The sequence below is a fragment of the Hypanus sabinus genome, chromosome 24, assembly GCF_030144855.1.
Source record: "Hypanus sabinus isolate sHypSab1 chromosome 24, sHypSab1.hap1, whole genome shotgun sequence".
NCBI lineage: Eukaryota > Metazoa > Chordata > Chondrichthyes > Myliobatiformes > Dasyatidae > Hypanus > Hypanus sabinus.
Genome location: NC_082729.1, coordinates 29,217,827 through 29,244,734, shown reverse-complemented (window position 1 = coordinate 29,244,734; position 26,908 = coordinate 29,217,827). Strand labels below are relative to the sequence as shown.

At 43.3% G+C, this 26,908-nt stretch overlaps 1 protein-coding gene across 1 annotated transcript in view; it reads left to right on the top strand.

Annotated features, from left to right (window-relative positions):
- LOC132380724 (neural cell adhesion molecule L1-like) overlaps nt 1–26,908 on the top strand; it is a 354,989-nt gene that overhangs the window by 1,570 nt on the left and 326,511 nt on the right. The window lies entirely within an intron of this gene.

The window sequence follows — 26,908 nt, the reverse complement described above, 5'->3', positions numbered from 1 at the left end:
TTTATAATTTTTAATCAAATCTTTAAGAATGGTAGATGGAGTGACATCAGTGAGCTATTGTGAGTATGGTGTTTTCAGAATGCATGGAGCCAGGATCATTTTCAAATCATCTGAAATGTGAATTGTAAAATTGGAATTGTTGTGAGCAGTTTTCTCTTTTTTTGTTAAATTGTCCATTGACCTGCTGGAATGTTTTATGGCTTGCCTGTACAAGTGTCAGTATGTTTATTGATGAAACCCGTTTAATACACCTTGTGGATTTCTACATTAAATTGCACAAGGTCAGGTAAGATTTGGGGGTCCAGATCCAGTCTTTGATTTCCGCTGCTGGAAATTGCGGTGCGGTGTAGTGACAAGTATCTGTTGGATTCTTTTCCCACCACACCCTGATTTATTAGGATGGCAACAGGGAGCTTCCTTTTAAAGGCGTTTTGTTCGCTCGTTCATCTTTCTGTCACACTCTGCATTTTCATTGTGTTTATTTGAGAGGATCTTTTTTCCTCTTGGCTTACTCAAGCAGGCAGAAGTGTGCGACTATTGTGTTAATAATGAGAGGAGCCTGATGAATGGGATTGAGTTTCAGGTTTGATTCAATATTGCTTCTCCTGGGGTGAATGTAAAGTAGTTTTTGTCACTGGATTCAAGAGTATTTTTGAATAATATATCAAAACAGATGAATATTGACTCATATTTAAACATAAAAAGGTCATTATTTAACTTTGCTGATCGTCTCAGAAGATTGAATTGCTTTCCGGTATTTTTTAAAACCTTCGGCGTAAGATGTTGTTCTGATTTCGTATTGCATGTCATATTGTGGTTTGCCACAGTCATTAGCCAGGTTTCAGCTATTTACCATTGTTAGGGTGCTTCATCCTGTCTGTTTCCTGACTTATGCCCCGTGCTGAGGGGGATAACTGCAAAAGCAGTGGACAGGGTGCCTCCCTCACGCACACACCTGGAGAAATTCAGCAGGTCTGGCAGCATCTATGGAGAGGAATAAACAGTCGATGTTTCAGGCCAGGACCCTTCATCAGGACAGGGATGGGAATGGGAAGAAGCTAGAATAAGAAGATGGGGGAAGGGAAGTAGGTGAGACCAGGTGAGGGGGGGAGGTGGTTGGGTGTGGGATGAACTGAAAAGCTGGGAAGTGATATGCTGAAGAGGAAGAAATCTGATAGGACAGGAGAGTGGACCATGAGAGAAAGGGGAGGTGAGGAGAAGAATGAGGATTGGGAAAAGAAAGATGGGGAAGAGAGGAGAAATGAACCGGTTGGAGATATCAATGTTCATACCAGCAGGTTGGCAGCTACCCAGAATGGGAAGAGTGAGCAGTTTCAAACTTCTGAGTGTCAGCATCTCTGAAGATTTACCCTGGGCCCAAAATTACAAAGAAGGCACACCAGTGGCTATATTTCATTAAGAGTTTGAGGAGATTTGGTATGCCATCAAAGACTGGTAAATTTCTACGGAGGTTCTGTTGACAGTATTCTGACTGCATTCCTGTCTGGTATGAGGCTCTACTGCACTGGATCAGAAAAGGCTACAGAGGGTTGTAGACTCATAGGCACTAAACTCCCGATCATCAGGGACTCTTCAGAAGGCAATGCCTCAAAAGATGGCATCCATCTCACTTCCTAGGACATGCCCTCTTCTAATTGCTACTGTCAGAGAGCAGGTGCAGGAACCTGAAGAACAAATTTCATGACAGATGTCAGCAATGAGAACCCCGATTCGGATTTACGTATTTAAGATATTTGTATTCACAGCACCTCACCCCTCACCCCAGCTTATTCCATCTCTCCTTGGATTTGCTGGTGTAATTAGATCAACTGCCTTCTTGCTGCCTGGGTAATGGTGCTGTATCAAAGTTTGGTGAAGCTACTGACGCTCCTTCAATGTCACCATCCCATACTGCTGTATGAGATTAGAATTTTGGCTCATATAATGCAATCAGGAAGAATTATGTGGTTCTTTTTAATTGTTGGAAATCTTCCCAGTCTCAATAAAAATAGGAATAAACCTGTAGAACTCAATAACCTTCTCTTTTTTATGTTTTACATATACAATTAAAGATGCTTTCAGTCGTGACAGTCTGCATTATTTTTGGTTGGAGGGGAATATTTCACGTGAAATGTGTCGTCGTTATCAGTAATGGATTGAACAATTTGTTCGTCTGTTCATTGCCAAAGAAAGAAGATAATAAAAAAAAGATTAGCTGTATTTGTCACACGTGCAAGGAAACATAGTGAAATGCATCGTTTTTGTCGAATCAAGTCAGGAGGATTATGCTGGGGAAAACCCACGGGTGTTGTCACTCTGCTGGCACCAACGTGATCAAGTTATTCCGGGATTGAAGGCCTGGCATATGAGGAACGTTTGATGACTCTGGATCTCTACTCAGTGGAATTCAGAAGAATAAGGGGGGATCTCATTGAAACCAAAAGAATGTTGAAAGGTCTTAACAGAGTGGATGTGGAGAGGGTGTTTCCTATGGTGGGTGAGTTTAAGACCACAGCCTCAGGATAGAGGAACGTCCTTTTAGACGGAGATGAGGGGGAAATTTCTTTAGCCAGGGAGTGGTGGATCTATGTAATCCATTGCCACGGGTGGCTGTGGAGGCCAAGTCATGGGGCATATTTAAGGCAGAGGTTGATAGACTCTTGATTAGTCAGAGTTGAAGGGATATGAGGAGGAAGGCAGGAGATGGAAATGGATCAGCCATGATGGAATGGCAAAGCACACTCGATGGGCCAATTGGCCTAATTATGGTTTATGGACATGCCCACAACTCAGAGACTGGGACTCAGGAATGATGAAGGAACGGCGACATACTCCCTCGTCGGACCTTCTGTGGTCCTGCACATTTCGGATCAATACTAACTAATTTGAACTAGGTAATTACTCTTCCAGTATAACCTGTGATCTCAGCTGGCAGTATTTTTGACTGTCAAAAACTTAGGATTACAGACAATTCTTGACACCATGATGTGACCAAGGGAATGTCTGCATTAAAAATGGCTAAAACGAGGGTTCGTAGTTCAAAGATGACTGGAGGAAGGTATGGGGGGGATGTCAGACTAAGTTTTTATACAGAGTGGTGGGTCTGTGGAATGCCCTGCCAGTGGTTGTGGTAGAGGCAGATACATTAGAGACATTTAAGAAGCTCTCAGATATGCACATGGATGATAGAAAAATGGAAGGCTTGCTGGAAGGAAGGGTTAGATTGAGCTTAAGAGTAGGTTAAAAGGTCAGCACAACATCATGGGCCAAAGGGCCTTACAGTGCTTTACCATATTTCTTCTTGCTGGGGGGGAAAGAAAGTTCTGCTCAGAAAATTTCTATGGCCCTGTACCCCGGGCAAGTGTTTGCAATGTAGATGTAATGTACTACGGCTATGGCGTGCTGTGATAGAGAGGATGGGTGACTTGGACTTGCCTTGTACTCTGAATAGATAATTTTTAAAAAATCCGACATTGGGCCAAAGATCCTCCTTTGGTATTGTAATTCCTTGATCTTTTTGAGGTCTGCTTCAGTATTAAGGTGTGGTTAATTTATTCAAACTATGCTGAATCGAAACATGCAGTGGAATGTGTCATTTGCGTTAACAACCTACACACCCAAGGATGCGCTGGGAGGATCGCGGACTGCACTTTGACCTGGATTAGAGCTCTTTATTTACAGCCCTCAACATAACTCCTGTCTCATTCCTGTCCCTGAACTCTAACCTAACTCCAACTCCCCTCTGTTCCCAGAGCTATCCCTAAGAACCTTTAAAAAAAAAATCCCGAGTAGTTCTGAGGAAATATCTGATACTCCGAGAGATTTGCTTATCCTTGACACTTGCCTCCTTTCTCCTGATCAAAGCCTTGACTTCTCCCTCGAATCTTAAGTGTAGAATTCCTAGAGGGGTGAAATCCCAGAGAAAGTAGTTGTAATGGGGTATCCTTTGTTTTCTTTGTTTCTGTTTACTTGGATTACTCTTGCACAGAGTTCTACAAAGTTCCAGTCCACATGCACGTTTGCCATAAAACCAATCAGTGACGAGGTTTCTTTCCCATGTCACAGTTGAGTTTCCAAAATAACAACCAGTCAGCTGATTGGTAAGTATAGAAAGGCCAAGCATTCTGAGGACAAACCACAATTCACAGTGCACTGATGAGTTCTCCTCGTATCGTGATGGAACAAGTAAATCCTCAAGATCGGAGAGCAGCTCAACAGGACCATCAACCGCCCAAGCTACACGTTTTCCCAATTATTTTCACTACCCTCTGGCTCCTCATCTCAGTTCTAAAGGGACGTCCTTCTATTATGAGGCTGTGCCCTCTGGTCCTAGGCTCCCCCAATACAGTCTGCATCGTCTGCATGTCCACTCTATCTAGACCTTTCAGTATTCGATAGGTTTCAATGAGATCCCTCATCTGCTGACTAGCATGGTGCCTTTTGGCATATGGGTTCTGCATTTGAGTGGTGAGGCAAAGTGATTGAGTTTGGGTAGGCTTTTTGCTTGCCCATCTAACTGAATGCTGTTGACGGTGTTCGCTCAGGCATTGACTGTGCTGCAATAACAACGTGTTCTAAGGGATCTGCTCTATCCATTGCTTCAATGCCATGAGTTCTCTGAGCTGCTTCATGCTAGGCTGTATCTCCTTCATTCTTTCAGAGACCTTCCCAACCCTGGAGCCTGTTCCACCATTCCCTGAGACCTGCATCTAATTTCCACCCAGTTTCAAACTGCTGTAGCAGGGCTCCTCCTAGCTTGATTTCCATGACTGTAGGGAAGCTTAGGTCAGAGAAAATGTATATAAGAATTAGACCATTTGACCCATCAAGTCTGCTCCACCATCATGGCTGATTCTCCTGCCTTTTCCCCGTAACCTTTGATCAAGAGCCTGTCAGCCTCCACATTAAGTATGTCCGATGACTTGGCCTCCACAGCCATCTGTGACAATGAATTCCACAGATTCACTACCCTCTGGCTAAAGAAATTCCTCCTTATCTCTGTTAAAGGGATCTCCTTATAATCTAAGGCTGTGCCTTCTCATCCTAGACTCCCCCACTATTGGAAATATTTAGGCGTTTTGATATTCAGTAGGTTTCAATGAGATTCCCCATCATTCTTCTTAGGCCCAGCGAGTACAGTCCAGCGCCATCGAGCGCTCCTCATGTATTAACCCTTTCATTCCCGGGGTCATTTCCATGAACCTCCTCTGAACCCGTACCAATACCAAACACAACTTTTCTTAGATAAGGAGCCCAAAACTACTCTCAGTACCAAGTGCAGTCTGACTAATGCCTTCTAAAACCTCAGCATTACGTCCTTGCTCTTATATTCTGGTCCTCTCAAAATTAATACTGACCTTGCATTTGCCTTCCTTACTACCGACTCAACCTGCAAGTTAACCTTTAGGCACCAAGTCCCTTTGCACCTCGGATTTTGTAATTGCTGCCTGTTAAGAAAATGGCCTATGCCTTTGATTCTTAAAGTGCATGACCCTGTACTTTGTTGACAACAGGTGGGTCACCTTCTGTCCAGTAAAGGAAATACTCCATAGAGGGGTCAAACAGTCTGTTTCTGTTGTGATGTTCGTGTTTTTGTTATGACCTGTAGCAAGGCACCAATTAACTGGAAACTATTTACATTGAGATTGATGCATCTCTACTGCTGCACTGTAATCAGATTAATGGACTGTGCAATGCTGTTTAATTCAAAGCAATCTTGAAATGAGCCCTGTTTGTAAATTGATGCAGTAAAGACTATACTGGTGGGTCACGGACTGTGACCCGGCTGTTCAGTATGGTGGGGCAGCAAGCGGCCTTACCCTGACCTGACCCTGGGAGCACCAGTCTTTGAGTGTTTTAGGGGTGGTCGTGGTTCAAAGTTCAAACATCAAAGCAACTCTGTGTAAGTTCACAGTAAGTTCACAGGGCAGAGTATCCTGACTGGTTGCATCACGACCTGGTTTGGAAATCACAATGCCCAAAAAAACAGATTAATCTGCAAAAAGTAGTGGATACAGCTCAGTCCTTCATAGGCAAAGCCCTCCTCATTATTAAGCACATCTACAGTTTGTGCTACCACAAGAAAGCAGCATCCTTCATCAAGGACCCCAGCCATCTAGTTAGTGCTTCTTGCTGCTGGAGGTATAGGAGCCTTAGGTCCCACGGCAGGAACAGTTATTGCTCTATAACCATCAAATGTTGATAGGCCTTGATAGGGGGCATGTGGAGAGGATGTTTCCTATAGTGAAGGATTCTAAGACCAGAGGGCACAGTTTCAATAGTGGGATGTTGATTTATTACAGAGATGAGAAGGACTTTCTTTACCAGAAAGTGGAATTTTTTGCCACTGACGGCTGTGGAGGCAAAGTCACGGGGTATATTTAAGGCAGAGGTTGACAGATTCTTGGTTAGTCAGTGCATGAAGTGATATGGGGAGAAAGAGGGAGATTGGGGCTGAGAGGGAAAATGAGGCTATGATGAAATAGAGGAGCAGACTTGATGGGCCAAATGGCCTAATTTGCTCCTATGTCTTGTTTTATGGTCTTGTAACCATCAGACTCCTGTTTAATCGTGGAAAACTTCACTCACCATAACTCTGAACTGATTCAGAGTTGGACTTACCGTCAAGAACTACACAACTCATGTTCTCAGTACTATTTATTTACCTTTGAAAAATTTGCACAGTTTGTATTCTTTTGCTCTTCGTTTTTCTTTAGTTTTTCATTGATTCTGTTGTATTTTTTTTTTGTGACTGCCTGGAAGAAAAGGAATCTTGAGGTAGTGTATGGTGTCATATACCTAATTTGATAATAAATTTGCTTTGAACTTTGTTTGTGGTAGTAACAGAAGAGTTGGGGGAACAGGAACAGAACCAAGAGTAGATTACAAGGTTATTGCCAAGACCCCGTATTACCGGGTTCTCTATCCCCTTCCTATACTCCACCTCTTCATTGTCTGAGATGTGGCTCTACACAGTGGTGCCACCTACAAACTTGGGTGGAGTTAGAGTGGAATCAGATCACGCAATTGGGAGTGTGTAGGGAGTAGAGTGAGATAAGAGTGAGTGATTTCGCTCGTAGATGACACCACCATGGAGAACCACATTTCAGATAACAAAGAGGTAGAATGTATGCTGAGAATGCAAGTCAGTGACTTGGTCCCAGGAATTTCCTCCTCCTATGGATGGCATTAAAGTAAATTTATTTCTAAACTACGTATATGTTACCATCGTTTACCTGGAGATTCATTTTCATCTAGGCATTTACAGGAAAATAAAATACAGTGGAATGTGAAAATTTATACATATAATATAGGATGGGTGATAACTGTTCCCGAACCTGCTGGTGTGGTACCTGAGGCTCCTGTACCTCCTGTCTGATGGTAGCAGTGAGAAGACATGATGGCATGGGTCCTTGATGATGGATGCTGTCTTCTTGTGGAGGACTTTGCCTGTGATGGACTGGGCTGTGTCAGAACTCAAACAGAGCCCACTTATCCTGTATCTTTCCATCTCCTTTGAGTCTAAACATCTTGTTGATCTCAGTGGCCTTGGTAACACTCAGCCACTGAGCATCCAATTCCTATCAAGTGAAATTAAATGAATACCAGGGGGAGGGAGACAGAGGATGTGGGCAGGGAATTGGAATACTTTGGTTGCTTTCAACAAAGGGTCAGCACAGACTTGGGGCCCAATGGCCTCAATGCTGTAACCCTGAATTCGAACAGGTGAGGATTTTCGGGCAGAGTAGGATTAGGTTCATGGCTTCAACTTCCTCAGAGCCTCATATCCCTCTGCCTGTGGTCTAAGCTTTAGCAATAAAAGTGAACTGGCTCTCTGAGGCTGGAGGCCAAACACTGCCTGTCCTGGGGTTAGAGGACTGCTCACGTGCTGGTGTGAGTTCGGAGGAACGGGCCTTGTTTTTCTGTTGTTGCTTTGCTGCCTGGTATATTCTGTTTTGTTGTGCTCTGTGTTGTTCTGCCAAGCAATATGGCATGCTACGTTGGTACCAGAATGTGTGGTGCAACTTGTGGGCAGCCTCCAGCACATCCTTGGCTGTCAACTCAAACAACGCATTTGAATGTACGTTTCGATATACATGTGACAAATAAGTCTGATTCTGTACCCCAGCAGATGTGGGGGTTGTGGGAGGGGTTGTTGGTGTAGGGCAATTGGTGTAATTGTTCTGTCCCCTTGCTTATAAAAATTAGATTCAAAACTCTTTTGTTCCTTGTAGATTCGGAGCAATCATTGGATTTTTTTCCCTTTCTTGTTTTGTGTGATTCTGATAAATTGTTTGATTTTTATTTTCCTCTTGGCATTAATTGGCCTTTATTCTCGGCAGCAAGCAATTGGCAGTGTGTTAACTGCAGGCATCTCCTAATGTGTGCACTGATGCCTTCTGCTCAGACACTGGCAACAGTCGCTGTTATTAGAGGACTGACTGCATCCATTTTATTGATTAACTTAATGCAGCGGGGCGGAGAGCGGTTCTTGATGTATGACTAGCCTGGTTCCGACTACTTGCTGCATTCGCAGCGTTGCAAATCCGTGGCCAGATGCTGCCCCTGCTTTCCTCTCAGCCAGCTGACAGCCTCTCCCCAAGGATATTGTTGCGTACTTATCAGGTGTGCGCGGCGCAAGAGAGACTGCAGCAGGGTAGGACTGGTGACGGGGCTGAATTAGGTCGATAGGAGAAGCAGTGATCTTTTACTGCACAGGTATGTCCGCCCAAGCTCGAAGCCGCTAAGGGATTGAATATTTTACTGCATTCCTCTTCCTGATTTTTGGTTTGGGGGAGGGGGGGAATTGTTTAATGTGACCCTTTTGTACAGAAGCAGGAATACTACACAGTAAATGCTACAAATAACGAACACAAGAGATTCTGCAGATGCCAGAAATCCAGAGCAATGCACACAAAAAGCTGGAATCAGTTTAATATTACTGGCATATGTTGTGAAAAATTTGTTTTTTTTTGTGCCAATGGTACAATGCAATACATAATTTTAAAAAAAAATCTGGATTACAGTGTATATATAGTTGGATTCAAAGGCGATGTGAAGGGTAAGTTTCTTACTTGGAATGGTGGATGCCTGGAATGCGCTGCCCGGCTGTTGGTAGAGGCAAATAGAATAGAGGCTTTTAAGAGACGTTTGATAGGCACATGAATGTGAGGAAGATGGAGGGATATGGACATTGTGTTGGTAGGGGGGAGTAGATTTTGGGCTTTTTGACTTGCTTTTTAGTTGTTTTGGCATGACATTGTGGGCTGAATGGCCTGTTCCTGTATTGTTCTGTGTTATATAGTATATAATAAATAAAATAGTTGTATTAAACAAGTAGTTCAAAAATAACAGTGAAGTAACTTCCATGTACATTCAGAAATCATGGCAGAAAGGAAGATGCTATTGCTGAACTGTTGAGTATGTGCCATTCAGGCTCCTGTGCTTTCTTTCTGATGGTAGCAATGAGAAGAGGGCATGTCCTGAGTGATGGGATCCTTAACGATGGATGCCGCCTTGTTACTTCTTGAGGATACTATGCTGCAGAGCCTAGTGCCCCTGATGGAGCTAACTGAGTTCACAACTTTCTCGGCCCAAAATGCTGACTGTTCGTTCCTCTCCATCGATGCGGCCCGACCTGCTGAGTTTCTCCAGCATATTGTGTGTGTTCAACGTTGCAAAGCTGTCCAGTGAACAGGGAAGACTGGAGTAGGTAGTCTGGTTAAGATCTGAAAGGGAGTAAGAACAAAGTTAAAGATTTGAATGAAAATAGTAGCCATTTTTAAAAAAAAACATTTGAAGGGTGTGGATGTTGCTGGTGTCGAACAATTTATTGTCTTCTGCTAATTGCTTCCTGAATTGAGTGGCTCGTTGGTCCACTTTAGGCAGTAGCCAGTGGGTCTGGAGTCGCGTACATCCTGGAGGATGTTGGTGGGGTTTTTGTTGGAGATCTTTCATGCTCAACATTACTGATGCTGGTTCTAATTGATTATGTGACTTAAATTCCCAGGTGCTGTGCAGGGATTTGAACTTGCATTTTCCTGATCGATAGTCCCCTGAGCTGCCACATCCTTCAGTTGCCTCGACTTTTTCCAGTGTTCAGGGCAAGGTTCTGGGAGGAATGGGGGTGTGATTGCTGGTTCTAGTTAATTATGTGACTTGAATTCCCAGGTGCTGTGCTGGGATTTGAACTTGCATTTTCCTGATCGATAGTCCACTGAGCTGCCACACCCATGTGCAGACTGTGACTCCAGTTGCCTCGTCCTTTTCCAGTGTTCAGGGCAAGATTCTGGGAGGAGTGAGGGGCGTGATAGGGTGGTGAATGTCCCCTTGGTCTGCCAATAACTTCAAGTTGGCAAGTATTTTATAGAAAATAGAACACTGCAGCACACTTACAAGTCCTTCGGCCCATGATTAACCTACTTCAGAATCAATCTAACCCATCCCTCCCACATAACCCTCCAGTTTTCTATCATCTATGAGACTAAAAGTCACTTAAATACAGGGGTCCCCCACTTTACAAATGTCCGCTTTACGCCACTTCACTTTTACAAAAGACCTACATTAGTAACTTGTTTCACATTACAAAGAGGATTTTCACTTTTACGAAAATTTTCCCATATAAATTAATGGTTCTTCGCTTTAAGTTAATAGCTTTATGCCATTTTGGCTTAAGAAAGGTTTCATAGCAACACTCTACTTCTGTAAAGGGTGGGGGGGATACCTGTAGACTTAACGTAACTGCTTTTACAACTAACTCTGTAGCACATGCCATAGACCTACCACTCTGTGTATAAAAAAACTTCTAGTCATTCCACCCTCCCCCCGATACTTTCCTCTGCCATTCCTTTCCCCCTCCCAATCTCCTTAAAATTATGTTTCCTTGTCTTAGCCATTTCTGACCTGAGGAAAAAGTATCTCTAGTTGTCCACTTGATCTGTGCCTCTTATCTTTTACCCCTAATTTGCCAGGGATTCCAGGCAGCTTCTCTTCTTGGGAATAGAGATGCCTGTCTGTCACAGCAGGCATTCTTCAGTTGAGGGTCAGTTCCAGCCCTATTGTCTGAAATTTCTAACAATGCTCCTTTGTGCCCACTGCGAGCGGTGGAGGCTGAAAATTAAAATGGGGGTCCACCTTCTCCCCCTTAAATTGTCGCAGCAACACTTCAAAGCCATAGACAGTTGACCCAACGTGGCCTGCATCTGACGCTAACAAACATCATACCATTTTAGTTCTTGAGCTCCCCATCGTGGATATATCAGGAAATTGATGTTCCTGGTGCATACACTTCATGCAGATAATTAATTGATCTTTATTCTTGCCATTTAAACTGATTTTAACTGCAACTGGACATTGATTGACAGTTAAGTGGAAGGTGGGCAAGTAGTTTCTAGGCAACCCAGAGCCTTTCACAACTTCTCTCCTCTTAGGAAGCATTAATTTTGATTGATTATTGATTGTGGTGAATTTCATTGTCACAGGTTGTTGTTCAGAGCATGGTCACTGGTGGGTTATGAATAGAAACAAAAATGCAAACTAATCCCATGTTGGGTGAAGTTGAGTTCAAATCAGTCGTGGATGAGGTTGGATTTTTAAGTAGCTCTGTTACTCAATGGATGGATTGAATTTGCTCTACATTGGGTCAACGGTTATCAGGTGAGCTGGCTAGTGACATTTGGATCAATCAGGGCCTGAAAATGTATTAAACAGAGAAGAGGAGGGATTCATTTAGGGAGAGAGTAGTGAATATGTGAAATTCATTGTCACAATTGGCTGTGGAGGCCAAGTCATCGGGTATATATAAAAAAAAGAGTGGTTGATTAGCAAGGGCATCAAGGGCTATAGGCAGAAGGCAGGAGAATGGGCAAGAGAAGGAAAACAAATCAGCCATGATCAAATGGTCGACCAGATTCAATGGGCTGAATGGCCTAAATCTGCTGTTCTGTCTTATGGACCTATGGTCTAAATCAAGGGTTCCCAACTTTCTTGTGCCATGGACCTCTACTGTTAACCAAGGCGTTAATAGATCCCTGTTCTTAATCAATAAAAATCCGCAAATGCTGGGAATCAGATGAAAAAAAATGACCAAAGTTATGAAAAAACTCAGCAGGTCAGGAAGTCTGTATAATAAGAGAAACGGTTGACATATTAGGTTGATGATTCGGTGGGGTATGCAGGGTCTAGGTTCAATGAGACAGCATGGTAGCTAATGGACTACTTTAAAGTGTCAGCGATCGGGATTCAGTTTTTGCTGCTGCCTGTAAGGAATTTATACATACATTCTCCCACACTCCACTCCACTCCGTGCCCTCTCCCAACATTCCGAGACATGTGGGTTAGGGTTAGTGAGTTGTGGGTATGCTTTATTGGTGCTGGAAGCCTGGTGATACTTACAGTCTGCCCCAGCACAATCCTCGCTGATTTGATTTGACAGAAACAACACATTTCGCTACGTTTCAATATACGTGTGAAAAATAAAGATAATCATATGATTGGTATACTCAGCCTCAGATAGACTTTCCTTTGTCATTGGTGGTTCCAATTGTATCCCACGATGACAGGAAACCTGGGCAGGAGTTGTTTTTAAAGTGGAAAAGCCATTGCACTGGGACAGTTCCTCTCGACCTTGGAAGTCCAGGTCCTTTGGTGCAAATGAGCACCACCACTGTGGTCTTCCTTGGTTGCAGGGGATGACCATGATGTCTTCTGTGCCTTGTCATGCCCTTCACTCTCCACAGAGCATTACAGTTCTTTATTTAAATGTATATAAATCTATGTAAATCCTGCAAAGACACAAACCACAGCAAATACCACTTCAATAAATACATTACTTAAGTTAAGCAGAAGGAACTGTTCTTGAAAAACACAAAATGGATCAGAATCTCTAATATTGTTAATACCTGAGCCTTTCCCTGTTCACTTTCTGTGTAGCATCTTACTTAATCTTATTACACGTGGACTGTGCAGTGGGTTAATTTGCAGCTCTTGATTATGCCTCCTCTGGGTGAGCATGAGCCTCTAATATTCAAAGCAGTGGCAGGTGGAGCACAGTGTAGGGGAGTATATGTCATGCAAGTTGGTAGAAGGAATTAAAGTGTAGTTTGTTTTCTAAATGGAGAGCAAGTTCTAAAATCAAAGGTGCAAAGTGACTTGGGAGTCCTAGTGCAGGATTCCCCAAAGGTTAACTTGAATGTCGAGTCGGTGATAAGGAAGGCAAATGCAATGTTAGCATTTATTTTGAGAGGACTGGAATGTAGAAGTGAGGATGCTGAGGCTTTCTAAGGCATTGGTCAGACACAGTTAGAGTAGTTTTGGGCCCTTTATCTAAGGAACGATCTGTTGTCATGGGAGAGGGTCCAAAGGATGTTCACAAGAATAATTCCAGAAATGAAATGGATAATGTATGAGGAGCATTTGATGGCTCGTACTCACTGAAATTTTGAAGAATGAGGGGGTTCTCCTTGAAACCTATTGAGGATTGAAAGGGCTAGATAAAGTAGATGTGGTGAGGTTGTTACTTATAATGGAGGTCTAGGACCAGAAGTCTCAGCCTCAGAATAGATAGATGTTCATTTAGAACAGAGATGAGAAGGAATTCCTTTAGCCAGAGAGTGGTAAATCTATGGAATTCATTGCGACAGTTGTCTGTGGAGACCAAGTTGTTGGGTATAGCTAAGGTGGAGGTTGATAGGTAAGGGCATCAAAGGTTACAGAAAAGGCAGGAAAATGGGGTTGGGAGGGATAAATAATCTCTCAGAAGCTGGTGGGTAAACTTTTGTCGTTGGGTTTCAAAACCTCTCTCTAACTGGATCTTGGACTTGTTGAGTCAGTCCATCTTGACAGCGGCATCTCTAGCTCTATCACCAGGGTTGTGTGCTCTGACTGCTGTTGTTCATGTATGATGTATGACTGTACTGTTAGATCAAACTAAATCACCAAGTTGCTGATGACACAACAGTGGTTGGTTTCATTGTTAATGATGATGATTTGGCTTACAGAGAGGAGGTAGAGCAGCTGGTAGAATGATGTGAATACACCAACTTGAATCTCAGCGTGGGGTGGCACAGTATTGTAGCAGTTAGTGTAACACTATTACAGCACCAGTGACTAAGGTTCAGTCGCTGCTAGTGCTCCAGTTTCCTCCCATATCCCAAAGACATATGGTTTAAAATTTTAAAGTACACGTATGTCACCATATATACTGTAACCTTAATTCATTTTTCTGTAGGTATATGAACAACTCTATAGAATAGTAACTATAACAGGATCAATGAAAGATCAACCAGCGTGCAGAAGACAACAAATTGTGCAAATGCAAATGTAAATAAACAGCAATAAATAACACATGAGATGAAGAGTCCTTGAAAGTGAGTTAATTGGTTTTGGGAACATTTCAATGATGGGGCAAGTGAAGTTATTCCCTATTGTTGAAGAACCTGGTGGTGGTAACTGTTCCTGAACCTGGTGATGTGAGTCCTGAGGCTCCAGAGAACAGCAGCAAGAAGAGAGCATGACCTGAAAGGTGGGGATCCCTGAAGATGGATGCTGCTTTCCTACGACACCATTTCATGTAGATATACTCAATGTATATGAGCACATGTACAGTGGGTAGATTAGTAAGTTCATTGGCCACGTGGGTATAATTGGGCAACGTGAACCCGTTGGGCCAGAAGGGACTGTTACTGAGCGTGTTTATAAATAAATGAATATGTAAAATAAAAATAAATAAGCTCTTTTAGCTCACCTTGTCTGTGTTGACCAGCAAGCCCCCATCAAATCAAATTCTTCCTCTCTTGTATTCTTATTAACTGTCCTTCCCTCCCCTTCCCCTACTGATGCTGGGTGCACGTTACAGTAGCCATTGAAATGACCAACCCGTACATCCTCAGCACCTGTGAGAGATGAAATCGGAGCACTCAGGCGAGCAGCGGGAATGTGGAGACCCCTCACAGCCCCGATGCTCAGGATTAAACCCAGGCTTCTGGAGCTGTGACAATACATAGTAGCACTTCCTGCTGTGTCACTAGAATCAGGTTTATTATCAATGACATCTGTTGTAAAATTTGTGGTTTTCTGGCAGGAGTACAGCGCAATACATAAAATATACTAAAAATTACAATATGAAATATATTTTTAAAATTAAGTAAGTAGTGCAAAAATATTGAGGTAGGGTTCACAGGTTGATTGTCCATATTCATTGTTCAGCAATGCAATGGCAGATGGAAAGTTGAGTATGTGTATTCAGGAGTCACTCAAGACCCATGTACCTCTGAGAAGAGGCATGTCCTGGGTGGTGGAGGTCCTTAATGATGTTTGCCATTTTGAAATTTCGAAGTTCAAAGTAAATATTATTATCAAAGTACATCTATATCACCATATACAGCCTGGGAGATTTATTTTTGTGTGGGCACACTCAATAAATCTATAGAATAATAGCTATAACAGAATCAATGAAAGACTGCCTACTAGGGCATTCAACCAGAGTACAGAAGACAACAAACTGCAAATACAAAAAGAAATAAATAATAATAATAAAGAACAAATAAGCAATAAATATCCAGACCGTGAAGCATCCTTCAAATTGAGTCCATTGGTTGTGGGAACATTTCAATGATGGGGCAAGTGAAGTTATCCCCTATGGTTCAAGATGGTTGAGGGGTAGTAGCTATACCTGAGACTGGCAGTGAGTCCTGGGGCTCTTGAGCCAGTTCCTGATGAGAAGAGAGCTTGTCCTCGATGGTGAATGCTGCTTTCCTGCGACAGCACTCCGTACAGATGTGCTCAATGGCACATCTCCTTTTGAAGATGTCCGTTTTGGTAGGGAGGTTACTGCCCATGATGGAACTGGCTGATTCTACAACCCACTGCAGCTTTTTCCAATCCTGAGTATTGGTGCCTCTGTAACAGACGTCGATGCAACCAGAATGCTCTTCACCGTACCTCGATAGAAATAGATACGGACATTTTCCAAAGAGGTTAGCAGAAAGTTGGTAAAGAATCTCCCATTTGTATAATGTTAGAAAATGAGCAAAAGATTGGCTAATTCCCTAAAGAGCCAACACAATAGCACAGTGAATTATAGTCACTTTACACAAATCTGCATACTTAAATCCCAGATTACTTGATGTCTTCTTTGAGTTTATTTCTCCAGAAAGCGAGGTGTCTTTCAAAGAAAAAAATCAATTTCTCAATGTTATAATCCCTTTACGGTATCTCCCTTTCAGTCACCCTGTTTCTTTGTTCCAGTCCTCTGTGTGATTCCCAGCTCCATTCTGTAAATGGCTTGACTGACACATTCAATTATGCCATTCAGTACTGAGCAACATCAGTTTTCAGTTACTGTCTCTGACCTTGGGTTTAACCTTCTTGTCAATAGCAGCCCCCTCCCTTCTTCCCGAGCCTTCAGCCCTCTCTCTGCACATCTGGATTTCCTCAGTCTACAGAAAAACCCGATTGTCTTCGAGCTAGCTTCAGTTGCCGGAACTATTGTATGCAATCTCAAGCCTGACGTTTCTGCACATAATGGCTATTGTGAGATCAAGGCCTTGCAGAAAGGAAATTTGTCAGAGTGGTCACAGCCATAAGTGACTGTGGACACACAGAGAGGCTGGAAAACCTTGGAGCAGAGACCAAGGGAAAATTTGATAGTTGAAAATACACAGGGGTTTGAATGGAGTAAATAAATTGTTTTCACTGATGGGAGAGTTGGTATAGAGAAAACACAGATTTAGGTTAACAGAGAATTGCAAGGGCTCATCCCAGATGATTTTTTTTAAAGTGGGCTGAGTTTTAAAATGGGTAAATCCATGCTTTTTTTCATAGAACATTACAGGCAGTCCCCGAGTTATGAACGTCAGACTTACGGACAGTTTGTACTTACGAACCGAGGAAGGAGAACGCTGTCCGCCATTTTAAGTCAGATCGCAACACCGTCCACCATTTTAAGTCGTTGCCGTTGACACTGTATTGAGTGTGTAACTTTGTATTTGGCTTAAATTTTTCTTAGCAAGATTCACCCTGACCCTGCCCCCGCCCCTCCCCCCCGTGAGATCAGCGCTGGGCTTGAGAACGGAGGTTCCCGAGTTCGATCCAGTGGCAGACCGCTCCCGTGACGGGTTGATGTTGATCCAGTGACTCCTCTACCATCCGTGCCGGGTTGATGTCGACCTCGTTTAAAAAAAAACACTGCCACCTCCAGTTTAAATTCCCACGCGAAATATTGTGGAGGATCAAATACAGTACCCAAACCCAGCACAGCCCTCACTTGTCCCATTTAACCTCTCAGTGCGGTGGAGTTTCAAACCCGGGGAATTCAGTGCGGTGGACCTCAGGAGCAGGCGGAGCTCGGGACCCACCGGCCGCAGTATTTCTGTTCCGTTGATGGGAAGCGATCGTGATTGAAAATAAAGTGGAAATAATAAAGTGTTTGGAAAAAGGTGAAACGCCATTGGTCTTTGGAAAAGCGTTAGGCTACAGTCAGTCAATGATCGGAACAATTTTAAAGAATAATGTGAGAATAACGGAGCATGTGAAAGGCCCTGTCCCGATGAACGCTACAATTATTACTAAGCAACGCAATGGTTTAATTATTGGAATACATATGTTTCTTAACTGTTTTATATGCATAGAAAGGTAAAATATATACTATATACTAAGACAAACGTTTGACTAACTGATGCTAAATAATACCGGATGTACTTGTTCCGACTTGTGTACAATTTCGACTTAAAGACGGACTCAGGAATGGAACGTACGTAACCCAAGACTGATTGTACAGCAAAGCACAATGTTGTGCTGACCTTTAAGACTACTCTAAGATCAACCTATCCCTTCCCTCCTACAATAGACAACAGAGAGCAGGTGCAGGAGTAGGCCATTTGGCCCTTCTAGCCAGCACCACCATTCACCGTGATCATGGCTGATCATACACAATCAGTACCCCGTTCCTGCCCTCTCCCCATATCCCTTGACCCCACTATCTATAAGAGCTCTATCTAACTCCCTCTTCAATGCATCCAGAGACTTGGCCTCCACTTCCTTCAGGGGCAGAACATTCCACATATCCACCACTCTCTGGGTGAAAAAGTTTTTCCGCATCTCTGTCCTAAATGGCCTCCCCCTTATTCTTAAACTGTGGCCTCTAGTTCTGGACTCACCCATCAGCGGGAACATGCTTCCTGCCTCCAGTTTGTCCCATTAATAATCTTAATACATAACCCTTCATTTTTCCATCAGCCAAGTGCCTATCCAAGAGGAGGAGGGATTACCAGAGATAGGCTTTTTTCCTTTATAAAGTGTTGGGTACATGGATCGCCCTGCCGGGAGTGGTAGTAGGTGCCTCTGTTCAAATGTTTTCCAGAATATCTCTATGTATAATGTATCTGCCTCTACCACCATATACTAATCACTGTGTATTTTAAAAAAAAACTAGCTCTGCCATTCCCCCCCCCCCCGATATTTTCCTTCAATTACCTTAAAATGATGCCTCCTCACATTAGCAATTTTGCCCTGGGTAAAAGTCTCTAGCTGTCTGTTCGATCTGTTCCTCTTATCATCTTGTACACTTCCAAGACCCCTCTCACCCTCCAGAGAGAAACAGTCATAGAAAAGTACAGCACAGAAACATCCTTCAGCCCATCTAGTCCTTGCTGAACCATTTAAACTGCCGACTCACATCGACCTGCACCAGCTCTCCATACCCCTCCCATCCATGTAGCTATCAATACTTCTCTTCAACGGTGAAATCAAGTTTGCATGCACCACTTGCGCTGACAGCTTATTCCACACTTTCACCACCCTCTGAGTGAAAAATCCCAGGTCATTTTTTTTTAGTGGGTGAGCTTTAATCTGGGCAAATACGTTTTCTTAATGTGGAGTTCTTTGAAGTCTTTAGGGCCAGTTCAGTGGTGTTTGCTAACCTGTTGAATATTACCATTCCAATACCATTCAATAAGCAAGAAATAAACTGCAGATGCAGAAGTCTAAAAGGAAGAGAAAAAATGTCAAGTATTCAACCGGGCAGGTTCACTTTACAGTGAAATGTGTCATTTGCATTAACAAACCAACAACCTATGGATATGTTGGAGGCAGCCTCCAAGCATTGCCACACATTCCCATGCCAACATAGCAAGCCCATCATGTTCAACAGAGAGCTGAGAAAACGGTTGAGTATCTTCAAGGAACGATGCTTCAAAAAGGTGGTATCCATCATTAAGGACCTCCATCACCGAGGGCATGCCCTCTTCTCATTGTTACCATCAGGAAGGAGGTACAGAAGCCTGAAGGCACACACTCAATGATTCAGGAACAGCTTCTTCCCCTCTGCCATCTGTTTTCTGAATGGGCAATGAACCCGTGAGCACTACTTCATTACTTTTTTTCTCTCTTGTGCACTACTTATTTAATTTAACTATTTAATATATATATTCATATTTTTGGTGAAGGACTCCATTGAAATAAGATTAGAGAATAAGAAGTTCAAAAAAAGATGAAGCTCTCACTCTAAGTAAAAACTGGAATACGATTTGAAACAAGGTGGGACAGCGGGAACCTGATTGGTTAGTCCTCAACCAATCAGGAGAGATGACAATGGGAGTTAAGCATGTATTACCGCCGGACTAGACATGCCCCTGATGAAGATGCAGTGGAGTTTGTCGGTTATAATCAATACTTGGACCTGGCTGGAAGCCAGAGAAGAGTTTATACATTCTACCCCCCCCCCCCATAATATCCTCCAATACCCTTAAAATGTTCCTAATGTATCTATTTCTACCACCACCACCACCACCATCCCTGGTGGTGGTAGAAATAGATACATTAGGAACATTTTAAGGGTATTGGAGGATATTATGGGCGGGGGGGGGGGGGGTAGAATGTATAAACTCTTCTCTGGCTTCCAGCCAGGTCCAAGTATTGATTATAACCGACAAACTCCACTGCATCTTCATCAGGGGCATGTCTAGTCCGGCGGTAATACATGTTTAACTCCCATTGTTCCATGCACCTACCACCCTCTGTGTATATAAAAAAGAAAGCATGCAACCTCTGACATCCTCCCCTACACTTTTACTCCAGTTACCTTAAAATTAAATGTCCCTAACGTATCTGCCTGTACTACCCCTGGCAGTGGGCTCCATACAACTACAACTCTCTGTTCAAAAATCTTTTAAGATCTTTAATCAAAAGTTTTTTTTTACATAGATGCATGTATGAAAGAAAAATAGAAGGCCATATAGGAGGGAATGGTTAGATTGACCTTGGAGTAGGTTAAAACTTAAGAACATAAGAAATAGGAGCAGGAGTAAGCCATTCGGCCCATCGAACATGCCCTGCCATTTAATAAGGTCATGGCTGATCTGTCTGTAAACTCAGCTCCATCTACCTACCTTTTCCCCATAACCCTTAATTCCCCTACTATATAAAAATCTATTTAACTGTATCTTAAAGTATATTTAGTGAAGAAGCCTCAACTGCTTCCCTGGGCAGAGAATTTCATAGATTCACCACTCTCTGGGAAAAACAGTTTCTTCTCATCTCCATCCTAAATCTTCTCCCCTGAATCTTGAGACAATGTCCCCTAGTTGTAGTCTCACCTACCAATGGAAACAGTTTTCCTACTTCTATCCCTTTCAAAATTTTGTATGTTTTTACAAGATCCCCTCTCATTCTTCTGAATTCCAGAGAGTATAGTACCAGGCGACTCAATCGCTCCTCATAGGTTAACCCCTTCATCCCTAGAATAAACCTGGTGAACCTCCTCTGCACTGCCTCCAAAGCCAGTATATCCTTCTTTGAGTGTGACCAGAACTGCACACAGTACTCCTGTTGTGGCCTCACTAGTACCCTGTACAGTTGCAACATGATAGTGGAGTGGATAGCATAACGCTTTCCAACGCCAGTTGTAAGATTGAGGGTAAATTCTCACCACTATTTGAATGTTTCCTCTGGGTGCTCTAGTTTCCTCCCACTTTCCAAAGAAATACAGATTAGAAATAGTCATTTGCAGGAATGCTACGTTGTCCCCCAGCACAGTCTGAGATTGTGTTGGTTGTTGACATAAATGATGCATTTCACTGTGTGGCTCTATGTGCATGTGATAACTAAAGCTAATCTTTAAACTTGTGCTCAGAACAATTTAAAAGGAAACAGGGTGGAAAAATGGAGTGGGAATGAAATGGAGAATTAAAATGACAGGTGACTGGGAGCCTGTGATCTTGTGGACTGAATGATGGTGTTCTGCCAAGTTGTAATATAGAGTATTGGACATCACAGCACTGTACAGGTCATTCAGCCCAAGGTACTTCAATGATCTTTTTAACCTATTCTAACCTCTCCCTCCAAAGTAGCCTATCTAAGAGTTTCTTAAATGTCTCTGATTTATCTGCCTCTACCACCGTGCCTGGCAGCGCATTCCACTGTCTGTGTTTCAACAAAACAAAACTTACATCTGACATCCCCTCCATACTTTCCTTCAGTTGCCTTAAAGTTATGCCCTCTCAGTCAAATGTGTCGAGAAATTGGCCATTTCTCTCCTTCGAAAAAGTCTCTGATTATTCAGCGCCTCTTAACATCTAATGCGCCTCTATCAAATCACCTCTCATCGGCATGAACATTGACTTCCCTAACTTCCGTTAATGTCCCTCCTCCCCTTCTTACCCCATCCCTGATATATTTAGTTTTCTTCCCCCCCTTTTTTTTCTCTCTCTCTGCCCATCACTCTGCCTGTTCTCCATCTCCTTCTGGTGCTCCCCTCCCCCTTTCTTTCTCCCTAGGCCTCCCGTCCCATGATCCTTTCCCTTCTCCAGCTCTGTATCCCTTTTGCCAATCACCTTTCCAGCTCTCAGCTTCACCCCACCTCCTCCAATCTTCTCCTATCATTTCGCATTTACCCCTCCCCCTCCTACTTTCAAATCTCTTACTATCTTTACTTTCAGTTAGTACTGACGAAGGGTCTCAGCCCGAAACGTCGACAGTGCTTCTCTCTATAGATGCTGCCTGGCCTGCTGCGTACCACCAGTACTTTGTATGTGTTGCTTGAATTTCCAGCATCTGCAGATTTCCTCGTGTTTGCTAAATAAAAACCCCACCTCACTCAATCTATCTTCAGAAGACATGCTCTCTAATCCAAGGCAGCAAGTGTGGTCTAACCAGGGGTCTACAGAGCTGAAACATTACCTTAAGGCTCTTGAACTCAATCACTCGACTAATGGAGACTAACACACCGTACACCTTCTGAACGACCCTTTAAACTTTTGCAGCCATGATGTAGAGGGGACTTGTAAACTTCTCCACAATGACATGCAGCTAATTCTCTGCAACATGTTGCAAGACCACAAGCAGATGGCATTCGCCATATGTGCTGACTGGTGGAATCTGAGCAGGGTACGGCGTGGGCAGACCCAGGCCAACAGTATGTGGTAGCCATCTCAATGCCTGCACCATTGGCAAAGGGAATAATCTCTTATTCCCTCCCTTCCGTCCTGATGCTTTTTGTATGAATGCGACGGTACGTTCTGCCAAATCTTCACTGGAGTGAATCCAATATGTATTCTACTGCTGAGCGCATGTGTTGATGTAGATTGCCTCTGTCATAATTTCACTGTCTGTCGCTGTTCCATTTGTGAAATTTGCTGTAATGTTGCTTTTCATTGAGCTTCAGAGGGCCTCTCAACCATCGTTTATTGCTGAACCTTTTGCCAATTTGCCCATTTTCTGCCTTCGATCGCACTTTACATCCTAACAATGACATGGAGTGCTTCATCTATGTCACAGGAGCCCTTTACTGCTGGGCAGAATCCAAGTCATACCTGCTGGGCAATCTACCTTTTGGATTAGCTCTTACCTCACTGATTTTATTTCCTTCATTTTGTTCTGTGAGGTCAGATTTATTTGTCAAAATCAGGTTTGATATCACCAGCATATGTCGTGATGTTTGTTGTCTTTGCAGCAGCAGTGCAATACATAGTGGAAAAAATGTAAATTACAGTAATATATGTATATATTTAATTTTTTTCTCCCCCCTCATGGACGGTGTGTATATACATTTTCCCTCAGTCTTGGGTCCTCTAACAGAGACCTGGGTGTTTGACGGTTTGGCGTGGTATCCTGGCTGTTCCTAGTAGTGTGCTCTGCTGGACTGAGATCTCGGATGATGTTCCCTGGATTTGTTGGAGCTGCTCTCCTAGTCCATTGCCACAGCCTCAAGTGCTCCTATCATCACTTGGATTACTCTAGCTTTAACCTTCCACATCCTGTCTATCTGTTCTTTCAAGCCATGGTATTTCTCCAGTAATCTGCTTGGAGCCTCTTGTTCCATTGCCAATGCCTCTCCGAGCAGGGCTCAGGAATGTACACACATTTTCCTTCAGTTTGGTGGCTGTGATGCCTGATAGGACAGGCTGTTGACAGGCAGGTTATAGGCCAATAGTTTGATGGTGTTGCTCCTTTAAGAGGACCCTCCTTCCTTGAGTTAGCCAGTCAGGGTGGGAGCCTGTTTCAAATAGATGGGTCATTTGAGCTGCCAGCAAGGTATGTAATGCTGTTAGTTTCTTCAGCCAATAGGCATGGATCATCTCAGGCCTTGTGATGTCCAGTTCTCCATACTTGCTACCCATTGCTGGACATCTGCTGCAGTGTTGGTGGCTGCTTCTTCCTCTGGGAGGTTGCAGAGGCCATTGAGCACTGGTGTTATATGATGCTTCTTTCTCTTCCAGTACTCTTCCAGTATTCCTCAGTTGCTGCTTTTCATTCAGGTACTGGCAAGTTGTTATTCTGGAACTGTGTGAATACTTTCTCTGATTCTTTGGAGAAAAGTGCATTGATTTCTGTATATAGTTAAGTTAATTAAGTAGTGGAAAAATAGAAATAAGAAGTAGAGAGGTAATGTTCACGGTGCAGCCTCCATTTAGGAATTGGACGGCAGCGGGGAAGAAGCTATTTGTGAATTACTGAGTGTGTGCCTTCAGGCTCCTGCACCATCTTCCTGAAGCATGTCGAGCAGGATGGGGGTCCTTAATGATGGACGCCACCTTTCTGAGGCATGGCTCCTTGAAGGTGTCCTGGAAGCTAAGGAAGCTAGTGCCCATGGCGGAGCTGACTAAGTTTACAACTCTCTGCAGCTCACTTCGACCCTGTGCGGTAGCCCAGTCAGTGATGCAGCCAGTTAGAATGCTCACCATAGTACATCTGTAGAAGTTTGCATACCAAGTCTTCTCAAACTCCTAATGAAGTGTAGCTGCTGTGTGCCTGCCTTCTTTGTAGCTGCATTGATATGATATATGTAATGCCCTGCTTCACATCTTTACTGTTATGCTTTAGTTATTTCTTTTAGCAGCTCTGTAAGAGCTGTTTCTTCTGCTTTCAGCCTGTTTGGGTTATTGTTGAGGATGAGGGATAAATGTGAGCCATCTAATCAGCAGGAGGTTTTTCTTAGTGAGAGACAATAAAGTTGGTCTTGGGCTTTTGTTCGAGAGGAGATGAGCTGAGAAGACGCTGGGGAGAACTGGTCGTAGCATAGGATCTGGTGGGGGACCCGTTTTTTCGAGATGGATTGCAAGTGATATTCAGAAAATGGTGTGCGCTTTCACATTGACCGAGGGCCCAGACTGTGAATGAGAGAAGTTCAAGATGAGCTCCAACTTGTGCACATTTGACCGTTTAATTAAAATGGGCCCTTTTCTTTTTGTTATCTTTACTAACCCTTTAGTTATGAATCATAAATATAATTCCTTTAATCATATGCAGTGTGCTGTCTGTTATTTCATGGTAAGGGGGTAGCGAGTTACACAGCATCCACATAAACGGGGTGGGGGGCCTTTCACCTCAATCTCACACGTTTGGTGGGGCTGGAGACTGGTTTCCTTGTCTAGGGAAGACAGAGTGTTTCATATATCACAGAACATATAACACAGAACACAACAAAACAACAGCAAAACAAGCCCCTCCTACACACACACACACACACACACACACACACACACACACACACACACACACACACACACACACACACACACACACACACACACACACACACACACACACACACACACACACACACACACCCCCCCCATCTCCAAGGTTGGGCTTCAAATTCCAAACCTCCAATCTTCGATACTGACTTCTGGGTGAGGTAATGATGGGTACCTCGGAATCTGGGCTCGCTGATCACCCTTTGTGCCTCCTGCTTGCGTGGCCTTCAAGTGCAGAAGCCTTCTAATCTCTTGACTATGAAAACCAAAACCAATGCTTGTTCTTTCAATGGCCTCATGGTATTAAAATAGCATCCTTGCCATTTGGGTCAGTGCTCTGCATTGTGACCAGTGCTTTTCTGTATATAAAATGTCGGTGTTTGTATGCCACTCTAACTTTCAAGATCTTTTGTACTCCAGGTTAAGAGAATGGAAAAAGAAATGGCAGATGAATGCAGTGTAGGGAAGTCCATGGTTATGCACTTTGGTAGAAGAATTAAAGCTGTAGACCAGGGGTTCCCAACCTGGGGTCCATGGCATAAAAAAGGTTGAGAACCCCTGTTGTAGACTGTTTTCTAAACAGGAAGCAAACTCAGAAATTGGAGGTGGAAAGGGACTTGGGAGTTAACTTGCATGTTGAGTTGATGATGAGGAAGGCAAATGCAATGTTAGCTTTTGTCTTAAGAGAACTAGAATAAAGAAGCAAGGATGTATTGCAGAGGTTTAATAAGACATTGGTCAGACCACATTTGGAGTATTGTGAGCAGTTTTGGAGCCCTATCTAAAAAAGGATGTGCAGGTATTGGTGAAGGTCCAGAAGAGGTACTTGAGAATGATGCCAGAAGTGAAAGGGTTAATGTAGGAGTGTTTGATGGCTCTGGGCTTGTACTTGCTGGATTTTAGAAGAACGAGGAGGGACCTCATTGAAACCTATTGAATATTGAAAGGTCTAGGAAGAGTGGATGTTCCTAATAGTGGACAATTTAAGATTAGAGGACTCGGCCTCAGAACAGAAGGACAGCCATTTAGAATGGAGATGAGGAAGAATTTCTTCAGCCAGAGGGAGGTGAATCTGTAGATTTGCCACAGACAGTTTTGGAGACCAAGTCATTGGGTGTATTTAAGGTGGAGGTTGATAGGTTCTTGATCAGTCAGGGCATCAGATGTTCTGGGGAGAAGTCAGGAGAATGGGGTTGAGAGGGAGAATATAGAGTCATATTAGAACGGCAGAGAATGGGTCGAATGGCCTAATTTGCTGCTGTGTCTTATGGTCTTGTGCTCTTATCTCTTGATTACAACAGGATCATTGGGAAGATAATTTTGCACCAGTCAGAGAAGGTCTCTTGACCCTACTGCACCACTTATTGGATCACAGAGCAACACAGCATGGGTACAAGCCCTTCAGCCCAACTAATCCACAGTGAACATGGTGCCCATCCATTGATTCCCAATATCCTGTGTTTGGCCTGTATCCTTCCTAGGATCTGCCCTCTGTGTACTATCCAAATACTACTTGTGTGGTACTCAACCACTTCCTCTAGCAGCCCACTTCATCTACTCACCACCTCTGCATGGAAGAGTTGCCTCTCATGTCCCCTTTAAGTATTTCCCTTCTTACCCTAAATCCGTGCCTGAGTTTTAGACTCCCCCACCCTGGAGAAAAGATTGTTACTGTCCACCTTGTGTACACCTCTCATAATTTTAAATATTTCGATAAGGTCACCCTCATTCTCCTCTGCTGGAAGGAATTAGATGCTGTATATGTTGTAAATACATGCTGGTGTTTATGTTTTCATGCACATTCCATAGCTGTACCTTAACCTCTAACTTACTTTTATATAATTCTTTGTCTTTAGAACTGTTTCAAAGTGTTTTTTTTTGTTGTTGTTGCATGTTATGCCAACACACCACAGCAAATTGGAAGTATTTGTAACTGTATA